The 14217-nt window shown below is 31.3% G+C and overlaps 1 pseudogene; it reads right to left on the bottom strand.

The window, feature by feature from the left end:
- Positions 1-11930: 11930 nt before the first annotated feature.
- LOC133791520 (F-box/kelch-repeat protein At3g06240-like) lies at positions 11931-13178 on the bottom strand (annotated as a pseudogene).
- Between the last annotated feature and the right edge of the window lie 1039 nt (positions 13179-14217).

Below are 14217 nucleotides of genomic sequence, written 5' to 3'. Positions count from 1 at the left end.
CGCGTATCTATAAGGCTCCTGCCTCCCAAGTTTCCCATCATTGCCCGAGCCAGTGACATCTCCCGAGCTAATGTGGCTTTCGAGATAGTACATCGAGCTCAAGACCCCTGCTCCGAAGTTGTTCCTGAAGATAAGGGTGCTCTCAGAGCTACCTTTCGAGATCGAGATCATTTCGAGGTCACGATACTCGAGGTCATGTATCGTACTTTGCAGGCTTGATTTACAACCCTAGAGCATGCCCTAACCCTCACGAGACCATTTACTTCGAACTCAGCTTTCGAGGTCATATTTACTATAGCTCGAAATCTGGGTATAACATTCTTGTTGCTCTTCTTCCTTTTCACATTTGATTTTTCATTTTAAATCTTATTTTGCACTTTCGATATGATACTTTTTCTTCCAGCCCTAACTATAACCGGTTACCATAACAATTTGTTTAAGTTTTTTTTTTTGTTCAAATCTGATTTTTTTTCTAACCTGTTTAAGAAACCAGGTACTATGACGACTGGTTCTTTTTTTTCATATTTGATTTTTTTTTTCAGACTTAGCTATAATTACTTACAATAACGATCATTTTAGATTTTTTTTTGTATAGATTTGATTTTCTTTCCAAATTTAGATAAGTAACCGGTTATTGTAACTGTTTTTTTTCATACCTAGCTGTAACCAGTTACGATTATGATCATTTTAGATTTTTTGTTTGGATCTTATTTTGTTTTCAGATTTGGCTAAGTAGCAGGTTACCATCACAACTAGTTTTTTTTCATATATATTTTTTTTTCAAATTTAATTGTAACCAGTTACCTTCACGATCAATTTAGTTTATTTTTTTCATATCAGTTTTTTTTCTCCAAATCTCATTAAGTAACCAGTTACAATCCAATTGGTATTTTGATAGTATTACATTACTAAAAAATCAAAATTGTTCTGATAGTAGTAACCGGTTACAGCGGAGAAAATGTTGATTGAAGAAGATAAAAAATAAAATAAAATAAGAAAACAAAACGTTTTTCAATGTCTAAACAAAAAAATAAATTAAAAATAATACCTACAATTACTGAAATACATTCACAAAAATTCAAAATTAGCTAAAATAATCTTATATAATTAAATATGGTAAAACTAATAAATTATTACACATAAATGGGTAAAAAAATCTCATAAAAAAGTAAGAAAACATAAAATATCATATAAAATGCACACACAAAAAATTACATGTTTATCAAAGTTTAGAAAACTTTATCATATTTCATGTAAATTTCTCTTCCAGTTTCTTGGTTTCAATTTCTTGGTCCTTAATACTAAGATATGTTTCATCAGTGATTGCCAAAGATGGAAACAGGCTCATTCGTGCAATTAACTCAAGAGAATATATTTTTTATTTAAAATTTTAGCAAAATTTATTAGTATATACATAATATATATCTTCTATATAAAAAGTGTGTATTTAACGATTTTTCTTAGTTTTAACTGTTTTGTTGCTTTCACTACAACAATTTTCACTTTTAATGACTCTCTATAATGACTTACACCAATGGTGTAAGTCATTAAAAGTATTCAGGGATATTTAAAGTCTAATGGTGTAAGTCATTAAAAGTTCTTGTTGATGACTACCAAGGTAAGTCATTAAAAGTGGTGGGAGACGTTATTTGTTATAAATTAAAAAGTCGAAAAAAAAATAATTAAATCCGACAATTGGAGCCCTCTAACGTCTTCCCTGGGAAGACGTGTACACATCCAACGTCTCCCATGGGAAGCGTGTACACATCAGACGTCTTCCCAGGGGAGACGTTGGAAGTGTACACGTCTTCCCAGGGGAGACGTTGGATGTGTACACGTCTTCCCAGGGAAGACGTTGGAAGCCTCCCCTATATATCTCCTTCCCCGAGCCATCACCAACCAGACGAAACCAGAGGCGATTTCTGGGCATTTCCTTGGCGATTTTGGGCGATTTTTCTTCCGTTTTCCTCCTCCGAAAATTGATTTGAGGTAAGTTTTTAAGTTTAATTCATGTTTAATAGTTAGGATAATGTACTATTATTTATTTTCTTTAACTATAATAGGTTACTATTGGGATTTTAGGGTATTTTGTGGGTTGCAATTTTGGGTATTGTGGGTGATTTTGGGCGAAATTGATACCGATTTTCTCCTCCAAAAACTAATTTTAGGTATGTTTGTTCATTTTAATTAATGTATAATAGTTATGATAATATATTTTTATTTATTTTCTTTAATTATAATGGGTTAATATTGAGATTTTAGGGTATTGTGGGTTGCGGTTTTGGGTAATATTTGCTTGATTTGAAGAAGATTTGAGATATGATTTCATTATTAAAACAATGCATTATAGTTAGAATGATAGAAATAATTATTTTTGTGCATTTTTTTTATGATTTGTGAGTTTATTATAAATATTTTTTAAAAGTTTGAAAAATGATTTTAATGAAGATTTGAGATACACAATTGAGATTTAATAGTTATACCATGTTATTTACTATTTTTTATTTTTTTTTACAATTTAATTCGAAAATTGTAGATTTTTTTTAATTAAATTTTTAGGTTGATTAAGTATATATATGTGTCTAAAATAAGGAAAATAATTTAATTTTAATTTACATACTAAATTGCATGTATAGAAATAAGTAATTCAAGTATATATGTTTATGATTTTTTTTTATTTATATTATTATATTATTCAAAAATTATGTATTTGTATTTATATTTTAATTATTTTATTAACATTAAAGTAGGTTGATTATATATATTATGTTTTATTTATTTATTAATTAATTCAATTTTGTTGGTTGTGAATTTAATAGCAAAGTGCATTGCAAAGTGAAGTAAATTTTCTAGCTAGGACTATTAATTGCAAGAGGTACGTACATTATCTTATCTCTCGTTTTAGTATTATTAAATTTTTGTTAGAGGAGTTTGAATATCTTAAATATTCATACATAGTGAAGTAGGTTCTGAGATTAAAATTGTGTGTTGTGGTGATAATAGAAGGTTGAGAACTGTGTGTTTTAGTGAAGTAGGTTCTGGAAAATTTGTTTGTGTGCTGTGGAGCTATAAGGAAGAAACTTATTGTGTGCTGTTTGAATTGTTTGACTTGTTGTTAACAGATGGTTAGATCAATATTATAGGGGAAATGCTGTCCGATTTTGTCTAGAATTATGTATTCTATTATTATATTTGAATTTTACTGATATTTTTTTATATTAATTGCTTGATATTTTATTTAAATATTAGTGTCCGCATCAACCAGACAATGTGGCATGTAGATATTATGTGATGAGAATGTTCAAGGATTACATTGAACATTCACGACCTGGACGTTACTTGAAGAAAGAGGTATGTATATAAATTTATACAAAGTTAATAATTTATTTATTATAAAAGTATATATAATCAAATAATTGATTAACTAATATATTTTACTTTGTATTTTTTGTAGCTAAACACTACGCCATATACACAAGCACAGATTAATGAAATGCGACAACACTGGGCGAACCATATGCTACCGATAATTCAAAGTCATCGTCCCACATATTAGGTTTTTGTCATTTACTTTTACTTTTTCTTTCTTACTATGTGTTTAGCTAGCTAGTGTAATATTTGTTAATTTTGTATGTTTAACAACAAATATTACAATTTTGTATATTTAGCTAGCAAAAACATATTAGATATACACATTTCGGTTTTATTAATGAAAATTCAAAATTTAAATTTGTATATAATTTAGATTTTTTTATTAATATATTTAATTCTATTTCAAAAAAAATTAATATATTTAATTCTATTAATTAATATACTGAAAATAATTATTTAATTTTTTTTTTAAAAATACAAAAACTTATGACGTCTCCCATGGGGAGACTTTGTAGACATCCAACGTCTCCCCCTGTGAGACGTCATAGGTTGTACACGTACACCCTATGACGTCTCCCAAGGGGAGACGTTGGATGTCTACAAAGTCTCCCCATGGGAGACGTCATAGGGCCACTTTAGATGGCCCCTGCAACAACGTCTCCCCTAGGGGGAGACATCAAATGTCTACAATGTCTCCCCCATATAGCCATTAAATGCCTATTTTGTTGTAGTGTTTAATAGAATATTTTAAATTTTTAACGGAAAATACTTGTAAAATTGATTAATTATATTAATATAATTTTAAATATTATAAAATATTATTATTATAATAATATTTATTACAAAACTAAATATTATTAATATAGAATTCAAATGTATAGCGTCCCAGAATTTTACTTAGCTAGATAGTAGTAGTAGTAGTAGTAGTAGCTGTAGAATTTTAATTTTCGTGGATATTGGTCAAAGCCGGGATTTAGTTGGAAACTCGTAGAAATAGTTATGGATTTTATAAGTTTAGCTTATAGTTTATAAATATTAATTTTAACATAAGGTTTGATTAATATAGCTAGTCCTAGAAATATTATTTATTATAACCTAAGATTTAAATAGAATAATTAAGAACGTGACACTTGTCGCATGTATGTTTATTAAGGAACTAAGGATTTTAGATGAATAAATTTATTAAAGGATAAATCTAGAAAGTCTAAAACATTCCCTCATTTGTTAGGATCACGTTTTACTTAGTCAAAGTGGTTTAAACAAATTCAAGTATGTTGAAAGTGTGCAAAAACGTGTTTAAAATATTAGTGTATGCCGATATATCACAGCTATAGGGGCCGATATGTCGCCTATGATTGATACGGAAAACACGTCGACTTCGCACGAACGAAACCACGGACCCTCAGAGCATAGGTAGGGGCGATATATCGCCTACCCTAGGCGATATATCGGCTCCAGTGGCCATTTTAGAATTTTTGTAAATTCTAAACTAGAAATGTAACTCCCACTTCTTTCTACAAATACATTATAACAATTATGAAAAATAAGAGAAGATGTTTTTATTCATACTTTTGAGTGCATTACAATGTTAATCGAATGCTAGAGCTATTAAGTAAAGCAGAAGAATAACTAATGAATATGTAACTATAACATTCATGGGCATTTCATTAGTATAATACCCATAGAATGATGCTAAATACAAGAAAACAATCACTAAAGTTATGAACAATAAAGAGAAAATCATGATTTGATGATGAATTTTATCTAGAAGGTTAAGAGATGAAGAAGTTGTGTAAGTAAATGGTTGAAGGAACAAGTATTTATAGGACAAAAACTAGCCGTTATGACCGTTGGTGAATAGTGATCCGACTGTTGGAAACAATAACCTGACCGTTGGGAATATAGTTGTATTCTATTATGAGATTTTAACAATTCTAAGTTGTTGAAGTAACCAATAGGTGAGAATAATTAATTTATGGGTGTTAGAGAAACTTTTTCAGAAAAGTTTGTGAGTAAAAAATGTTGGACTAAGTAATATAAGAAGATTGTGAGATTTTCATTTTTTACTATTCACCGGGTACTATTCATAGTGGGTCCCACAATAGGGTCCACATGGGTTCCACAGCGGGGTCCACCCCATGGTTCCCACATGATGATGCAGTAGTGATACAATGATGACTTTAGCAAACCACCATGCTTAATATTTTGAATATTTTATTATTCTACTATGCTTGATATTTTTAATATTTTATTAGAATAATATCTCAAGTTTTTCCTATAAATAGCCATTCCAAAACTCATTTTGAATAACAAAACCTCACTTTCCTTCTCTCACTCTACCCAAAAATCTTCTTAACACCCTTCTAAAGTTCTAAACCTCGAAGATCTAAGCGAAGTTCTGTCCGTAACGCTAGCCTACGAAAACCTTTTAGGTAAGCTCTTTCCCGAGCCTTTCATTTCAGCTATTTAGTTATTATATATATACAGATTATTTTACTATGCCATTATAATGCCAAAATTTATATATAGATTTTTTTACTATGCCGTTATAATGCCAAAATTTATATATATATTATTTTACTATGTCGTTATAATGCCAAAATTCATATATATATAGATTATGTTACCATGCCGTTAAAATGCCAAAATTTATATATAAATTATTTTACCATGTCGTCATAACTTACAATGCCAAAATAGACTTTTATTATATGACCTTATTCCCTATTATTATGGACTTTTATTATATGACCTTATTCCTTATTATTATGGACTGATACTATGACCTGGACTAGAGCTGTAAATGTGGGCCGCCCGGCCCAGCCCACATTTTTCGTGCCTCCGGTAAATTCGGGCCGGGCCGGGCCCACATTCAATTCGTGCCGTGCCCGGCCCATTTTTGAAAGAGTAGGCCCAGCACGGCCCATGGGCCCGGCCCATTTCGTGCTGGTGCCGTGTTGGGCCCAAGTCAGCCCGGCCCACTTTCCTTATTCTATAATTTATAATATATAGATTATTTTACTATGCTGTTATAATGCCAAAATTTATATATAGATTATTTTACTATGTCGTTATAATGCCAAAATTCATATATATATATAGATTATGTTACCATGCCGTTAAAATGCCAAAATTTATATATAAATTATTTTACCATGTCGTCATAACTTTCAATGCCAAAATTGAAATATAAACTATTTTTTTTTGTATCTTTATAATACTAAACTTATAGGCTATGGTCACACGTTTGACTATTATGGACTTTTATTATATGACCTTATTCACTATTATTATGGACTTTTATTATAAGACCTTATTCTTTATTATTATGGACTGATACTATGACCTGGACTAGAGCTGTAAATGTGGGCCGCCCGGCCCGGCCCACATTTTTCGTGCCTCCGGTAAATTTGGGCCGGGCCCGGCCCACATTCAATTCGTGCCGGCCCATTTTTGAAAGAGTAGGCCCAACACGGCCCATGGGCCCGGCCCATGTCGTGCCCAAGTCGGCCCGGCCCACTTTCCTTATTCGGGCCCACTTTTAGGCCCACTTTTTTTTTGCTAAAAAAATGTGAGGATGGAGAATTGAACCCTCCACCTCCTCTTTAACCATCAATGGACTTACCACCACACCAAATACATTTCTTTGTTTAAATTATAATTTTAGATATTTTTATATACTTTTTAACAATATTTTACACAAAATTATATCAAAGATAATTATTAGAATTTTAATACCTACTAATAAATGCTAAAAATTTAACTAACAAATCTTAAAATAAATTAATATAATTATAAAAATATAAACATTGAAAAAAATAAGACATATATTATCATTTTAATTTATTAATTATTGACAAATAAAAATTTATTATGATTATTAATGTCAAAATATCGGGTTTTTTATCGTGTCGTGCTTTCGGGCTAGTTTGTTCGTGCTTTCCTGTCGTGCCTTCGGGCTTGTCGTGTCGTGCCATGCTAAGCGCGTGTCGTGCCGTGCCGTGCCTGGCCCAAGCCCATATTTTTTCGTGCCGTGCCTGGCCCAAGCCCATATATTTTTCGTGCTGTGTCGTGCTCATGCCTCCCGGGCTCGTGCTGGTTTCGTGCTGTGCTCAAAAGCCCGGCCCGTATTTACAGCTCTAACCTGGACATTTCCGTATGACTATGACCATGACCACGACTTTTAGACCGTGATCTTGCCATGGACAATTATAGTATGACCATATGCCTGGACATAAAATAAACAATAAAATAAGAAAAATAGAACAACAACAATTATAAACTAAAGTTACATCATGTAGATTTTATGTAAGTTAATAGTTTGTGTTTTTATCAGGAAGCTAACAATTTCGGTTGTTTTGTCAAGACACAAGGTAAGTAGAATCCTCATCTACAATCCAAGTTTTTTATGTGTCTTATGTGCATTTATATGCTTTATATGTTAATCTGCCATATTGTTCTTATGCATAAGTTATTTTCAAGAATGCTATATTTATTATGCAAAAGCACGCTTAATGTTCACAAACAAGTTATTGGAAGCGTTAAAGTAGAGGTGCTGCTTGGGAGACCTAAGTCCCAAAAATGTAAGGAGGGAGATGTACTTCCCTATATAATGAATGTTTATGAGGGAGAAATTCCCTATTATCATGTTTATGTTCAGGTGGGAATGAGATTCCCTATGTAATGCCGGCAACAGTATCCTCTAGGACCCAAAAGAAAGGAAAGTGAAAGAAAGAAAATACATAACATGTTGCACGTTTATTTTAATGCATATGAGGTAGTTATTCTGCTTACTGAGCCTTAGCTCATCAGATAATATTTTGTATTGTAGGTAATATGCCCTAAATATAAATCGTTGATGAGTATACGTGGAGCCAACATGACTGTACATATGGGGCTGACCTGAAGGGAGTGGAGTTCTGCTATGCTATTTTATAAATAAACAAGAAACTTGATCTTATATTTCATAAAAAGTATTTTGTGAACTTTATAAATTACACAAAGCTTTAAAAATATTTCATGAACGTTATAATTTACATAAAGCTTTTAAATTTATTGGTTGGATACATCTCTAATTCTACGTTAAGGTATAGTAACGCCACGAAAAATTATTTATACAAGTATTAAGATTTGTATGTAAGATAAAGTTTTTATTTAGTTTGTGGGTATTGTATGGTTTGAAGTTATGAACATTAGTTTATGTAATTCAGAATTTCAGCATTATCGTATTTAGGTTAAACTTTGTTTTTACACTATATATATATATTAAGAATGGAGGTTGTTACAAGAAACCACCCTCAACAACTTTGACTTGTTCCTGGACGTTTTTGACCTAGTTCTAGGCATCTGTTGAACAGATAATTTAAATTTATTCAATTTTCAATCATTTATTTATTCATTTTAAAAGAAGTTAGTTTCACTTCTTGAACTCTATAAATATGATCCTTCACTCAGCCATTATATTCATCATTCAAGCAAAGTTCAGAGCCTCCAAGCTGCTAAGTTCATTCTAGAGAGAAACACTAGGATTTTGGGTTTTAAAGCTTTTCAATCTAAGCTTTTATAAACACTTGGGAAGAAAGTTTTTGTGTGATTTCAGTGTTTGAGGTATAGATCGAAGCTCTAAGCTATCTAAGGTACCGTTAATCTTCAGGTTTAGTTCATTATAGTTTCTATTATTCTTTCATTTTTCTTCAAATCCTAACTTGTGATAGAGACTTTTGGTTAGGTGTTAAATTTATTTGAAACATAAAGTTTTCGGTAAGTTCTTATCCCGATGGTTTAGATCTTCTCTTCATCTTATTTTTCTTTAGGAAACTTATGGTTTCTTTATGTTTGGTTTTAGGAGTTTCAATCCCGCTCTTGTCTCCAATATTCCAGTTTTTTTGTAAGGAAAATTAGGTAGTTTATTATTATGACCTAGTTTATGTAGTTTATGATATAGTTTATGTTTGTATGATCTAACATTTCAGGTACAATAAATGGGTAAGTGTGTCTGGACTTAAGGTGTCCAATGATGTATGACAAACTTATGTTCGGTAGGCTCGGTTGCCAAAACTTTATGACGGACCTAAGTGATGTCCAGTGTATGACGGACTTATGTCCGGGGCTTAATTGCCACCCCTGTATAAACACTTATCTTTTTATTATATTTGACTTGTTATTATGAACTATGACCTATAGTTATGATTATGACCCAACGCCGTGTTCTCGATAATTTATGAGAAATTAGGGCGTTACAAAATGTTATAAAATATCATTATTATAATAATACAAAACTAGATATTTAACAATTATATTTAATATAAATTCAAACATTATAAAATATTATTATTCTAATAATATATAATACATCATCTTAATTTTTATTAAAAATTTTACCATTTATATTTAAAAAGAAAACATGTCATATAAATTACTTAATCTAATTTTTATAAATATATATTTATATTAAATAATAACAAACATTTTAAATATATTATAGTATGACTGTGTAGCTACATTATAAATTAGAATAACATTTCTTTTCAATCAATAATAAACAAGCTTATTCTTCAATTATTGAGTTGTGATTTGAATAATATCATGGATGTTTTATACGTTAAATAAGATAGTTTGTAATTTAAAAAGTTATCATATTATGGGAAAATACCAGTTTGGTCCCTGTATTTTTTTCGAATACGCTATTGGCCCCTGTGTGTTTGTGAAATGATAATTCAGACCATGTGTTTTACAAAATAGATCAAAATATTACCTCTTACCCAATTTTGGTAAAAAAAATGTCAAATATAATCGGTCATTCTCAACTCTTTGACCACTTTTTCCGCTTCTCTAAAATCATTGCATCGCTAACGACCAAAGAATTGATCTTATAATTGAAAATATTTTGACCGAAATCGAGTCTAGGGTACTATTTTGATCTGTTTTGTAAAACACATGTATTTTACAAAATAGATCAAAATAGTACCTCTTACCCAATTTCGGTAAAAAAAATGTCAAATATAATCGTTCATTCTCAACTCCTTGACCACTTTTTCCGCTTCTCTAAAACCATCGCATCGCTAACGACCCAATAATTGATCTTATAATTGAAAATATTTTGACCGAAATCGGGTCTAGGGTACTATTTTGATCTATTTTGTAAAACACAAGGGTCGTCAATCACGTAATCAGGAAAAACACAGGGGCCAAAATGCTATTTTTATTTTTTTTATAAAAAAAACCATAAACATTGTTTTAGTTTAATTTTTTTAATATATTTATGTCATTTTAAAATTTATATGATAATCATAAAAATTTAATAAAAATAAAATAATAAATTTTCTAAATAAAATTAAATGAACGTACATTGCATGTTACTTTGACTTTGTAAAATTAAATATACTAGGTGGATATCAAAATTATAACTATTAAAAAGGTATTATTTATAGATTGTACCAAATATCAAAAGTGAAATTTTAAAACTATCCCTAATAGAAAAATAAAAAAAAGAAGCATACATTAAATTAAAGTGCAAATAAAAAAAAAGACGCCATTGAGATGTTTGGTCAGATTTAGCTCATTATTGAGGGTTTTTTATGCTTTTTTTCCCTAAAGTTTTTCCTTTTAATCAAGACAATTTTACCTTATTCCAATTTCTTGGTTTAGTTAGTAAATGCACAATTACCTTGTTCCATTTTCATGTACCTTAATAGTAAGACATGTTAAGATTAGTTTGACATAAATGGTGAAACTGAAGTGTACAATTCTTTGTTAATGCAGAGGCAATATAGTATCAATATTTTATAATGTGGAAAAAAATGACTAAAAGCTTGGTAAGCAATTGAATTTGGATGAATTAAAATTTGTCACATTAGTCTTGGACCATTAGTTGAAGCTCTTCAGAATATATAATCTTACTTTAAAAAAGAAAAAATCAACAATAATTGATGCATGCTTATCAACTGTTGAATTACAGCCAGTACCAGGTACTTTTCAACTGTTGTCTAAGGTAAGAGGTTAGCAGCGATGATTGTCAAAGATGGAAATGGACTTATTTGTGCAAATAACTTAGAGAGCTCTAATGCCTCTTCTCCACTGGAAACTGAAGCAAGAGCTTGCTTACAAGCAGGATTCAAGATGTGTGCCTCAAAAGGATGGTCTCAAGTCAAATGCTTCACTGATTCTAGAGAACTTTCCAATGCTTTTGTTAATTTGAATTTTGAGCTCAGGTTTTCAACTTTTGCATCTGTTATTTGGATTAGTGGGGAACAGGACACTGCTGCCCACTCTGGGAAAAATGGGTTTTTGCTACTGGTGTGTGTGGTCCTATTTCAATATGCGAGGTGCCCCAGTTGTGGCCACCAAGCTATATCTCTAAGTTATTTAAGCTTTCTTCAACAAACATGAAGTTTTAAACCACAGTTAATAGAGATCAATCACCACTAACATTCCACGTTCCAACAAGAGTTATTATAATAGAGATCAGCAACTGACAGCAAAAGAAGTTTGAAACCATAGTTCTGTAACTCCAAACAACATTACCGAAACACAACATAAACATAAACATGAAAACCAAACTAAACTAAACTATACCTAAATTCCATCTGATTCTGATTTGTGTCTTTGCCAGTTGGACTAGTTCCTTTCCTTTTGAGAGAAACCCAACTCTTCACATAGAAGTCAGCTAGACAAGTTGTTACATCAAACTCAGGAAGGGGAAGGCTTGTAATTTTCTGCGTGTTGAGGTTGTAAGACACTACCTTCCTATCTAAATTTAGCATGAGAAGCTCATCTCTCTTCCAAAATATTAGTGGGGAGTAAAAGCTTACTAGGGGCCCAATCGTTGGATGTTTGGTCCAAGAAGATTAACCACCAATGTAGTCATCCATCACCCACATTTCAATGGAACAAGGACACCACTCTAGCACAAGCAAGGCAACTGATTCATTCCATATTGCAAGGCTCTTTTCAATCCACTTATACGCCGCATCAACTCGTTTTCTATTGTCTGGAACCGGTAGTGGCATGGTGTGAAACTCCTCACTAGTCATGTCAAACGAAAGTATTATTTCAGAACTAGATGATAATACCATCAACCAATAAAAAACTCCTTTGCAGAACACTCCTCTCCCATGGAAAAAAGTACATCTATCAAGTTTTACATCAATGTTAATTTGTTTCCAAGAATTAGAAGCCATGATGTACACCTCAGCTAAGCAGTCACAAGTAAAGATGTTATTCAAAATCTTGACCAACTTAAAATCATTAGTATTCAAGTCGTATCCAAATCCCTCCCCATGAAGCGAATAAAGTGAGGTAATGAAGAAGGTAGAAGGACCAAGGCATGTATTAGGAAGAATCCTAGCTTCTCCGGTTGCTGGATTGGTTAGAACAGTTATGCCTTGAAAAATGGAGTTTTGAATTAGACAAATGATGCCATTGCAATAATAGGTACGAGAGAAATTCTTACTCCCTCTAATTTGAATAATGGGATGGTCTAAATCTTCAGCAACACAATGAATGTGTTCATTGCTGCCTTCACGATAATTATCCTCAGAGATAGTGACCAAAGATCGTATTGACATGGTTTTCTTTTCCCATGGTAAATCATAGCTGACCCAACTAAAAAGTAGTGATGTGGAAGACATGACTGTATCTTTTTTATGGTGAATTAAGTGATCGTTTGTAAAGGATGGGCTAGAGATGAGAGCATGCCAAGATTTAGAAACGGATTTGAATCACTTTACAAACTTCAGAGGCAACATTAACAGGATGTACCTCATGATATCTTCTGGTAGTATATCAGATAACAGCATCATCGCCATGTTGGTTTCTTCTTCTTATCAAAACAAGGCCTGCTCCAAAAAATTATACAAATCAAACATGTGATGGGCAATATGAAAAATGGATGGAATATGAAACAAATTGCATCAAACATTTGAAAGGTATTCTTAAAATGTATTATGATTTATGTTCCTAATATTTCTTTTAGAGGATTTTAGATTTTTATATTAAAAATTGAAAAGAAAAAAAATCCCAAACATTGATTTTACCAATTTAACTAAAAACTATTCAGGTACCGTTTTTTTTAGGTACCAAACATATTACCAATTTTTTTTTACCAATTTAACTAAAAACTATTTAGGTACCTTTGCAAAACTTAAAATTTTGTTCCTGATGGCAGTATTAGGAAGGAGATGAAAAAAAAGGATAAATATTAGACTTTCCAATCAATGTTATTAAGATCATCATATATTTAGACCCAAAATGAGTATAGAGAAATGGGCTATGCTTTTCAATTGAAATAGAAAGGTGGAGAGTGAGTACCTGAGGTTGTCTCCGTGAGATGCAGAGTATTTTTTAATGTGAGTGGTAAAAAAATCCTATATTTGTTAGTTATAAGATATTTTGCATTATTCGAATTTCAATCAAGGATTTTCATAAAAGTTGAAATATTTTCTGTTAAAATTTGTTTGAGGAAGATTAGAATTGAGAAATTTCATGTTTTATGCATTATAATATAGCTATGACAAAATTATTAGCCATTACAAAAGTAGGTCTTTTTGTAAAATTGTCACCGTAGTGACCCTCTCATTAATAAATTTTCTCTATCAAACCATTTCTCACTAAGGGTGAACATTTTACCAAAAAAACCTGCAAACTCACCTGACCCGCAACTCGAAAACCTGTTTTTTGGGAAAACTTGTCGGATTCGGGTTAAATTTGACCCGAACCCGACTCGACTTCTGTCGGGTTCGGGTTTTGAAAATTGTTAAACTCGGGTTCGGGTTCAGACCCGAAACCCAAAAAATTAAAAACTGATATTTTTTAAAAACTTTTTTTACACTGTTTTTTCTTTTGTTG

Source organism: Humulus lupulus, chromosome 7 (genome assembly GCF_963169125.1).
Source record: "Humulus lupulus chromosome 7, drHumLupu1.1, whole genome shotgun sequence".
Taxonomy (NCBI): domain Eukaryota; kingdom Viridiplantae; phylum Streptophyta; class Magnoliopsida; order Rosales; family Cannabaceae; genus Humulus; species Humulus lupulus.
This window is presented reverse-complemented; position numbering and strand designations above follow the sequence as displayed.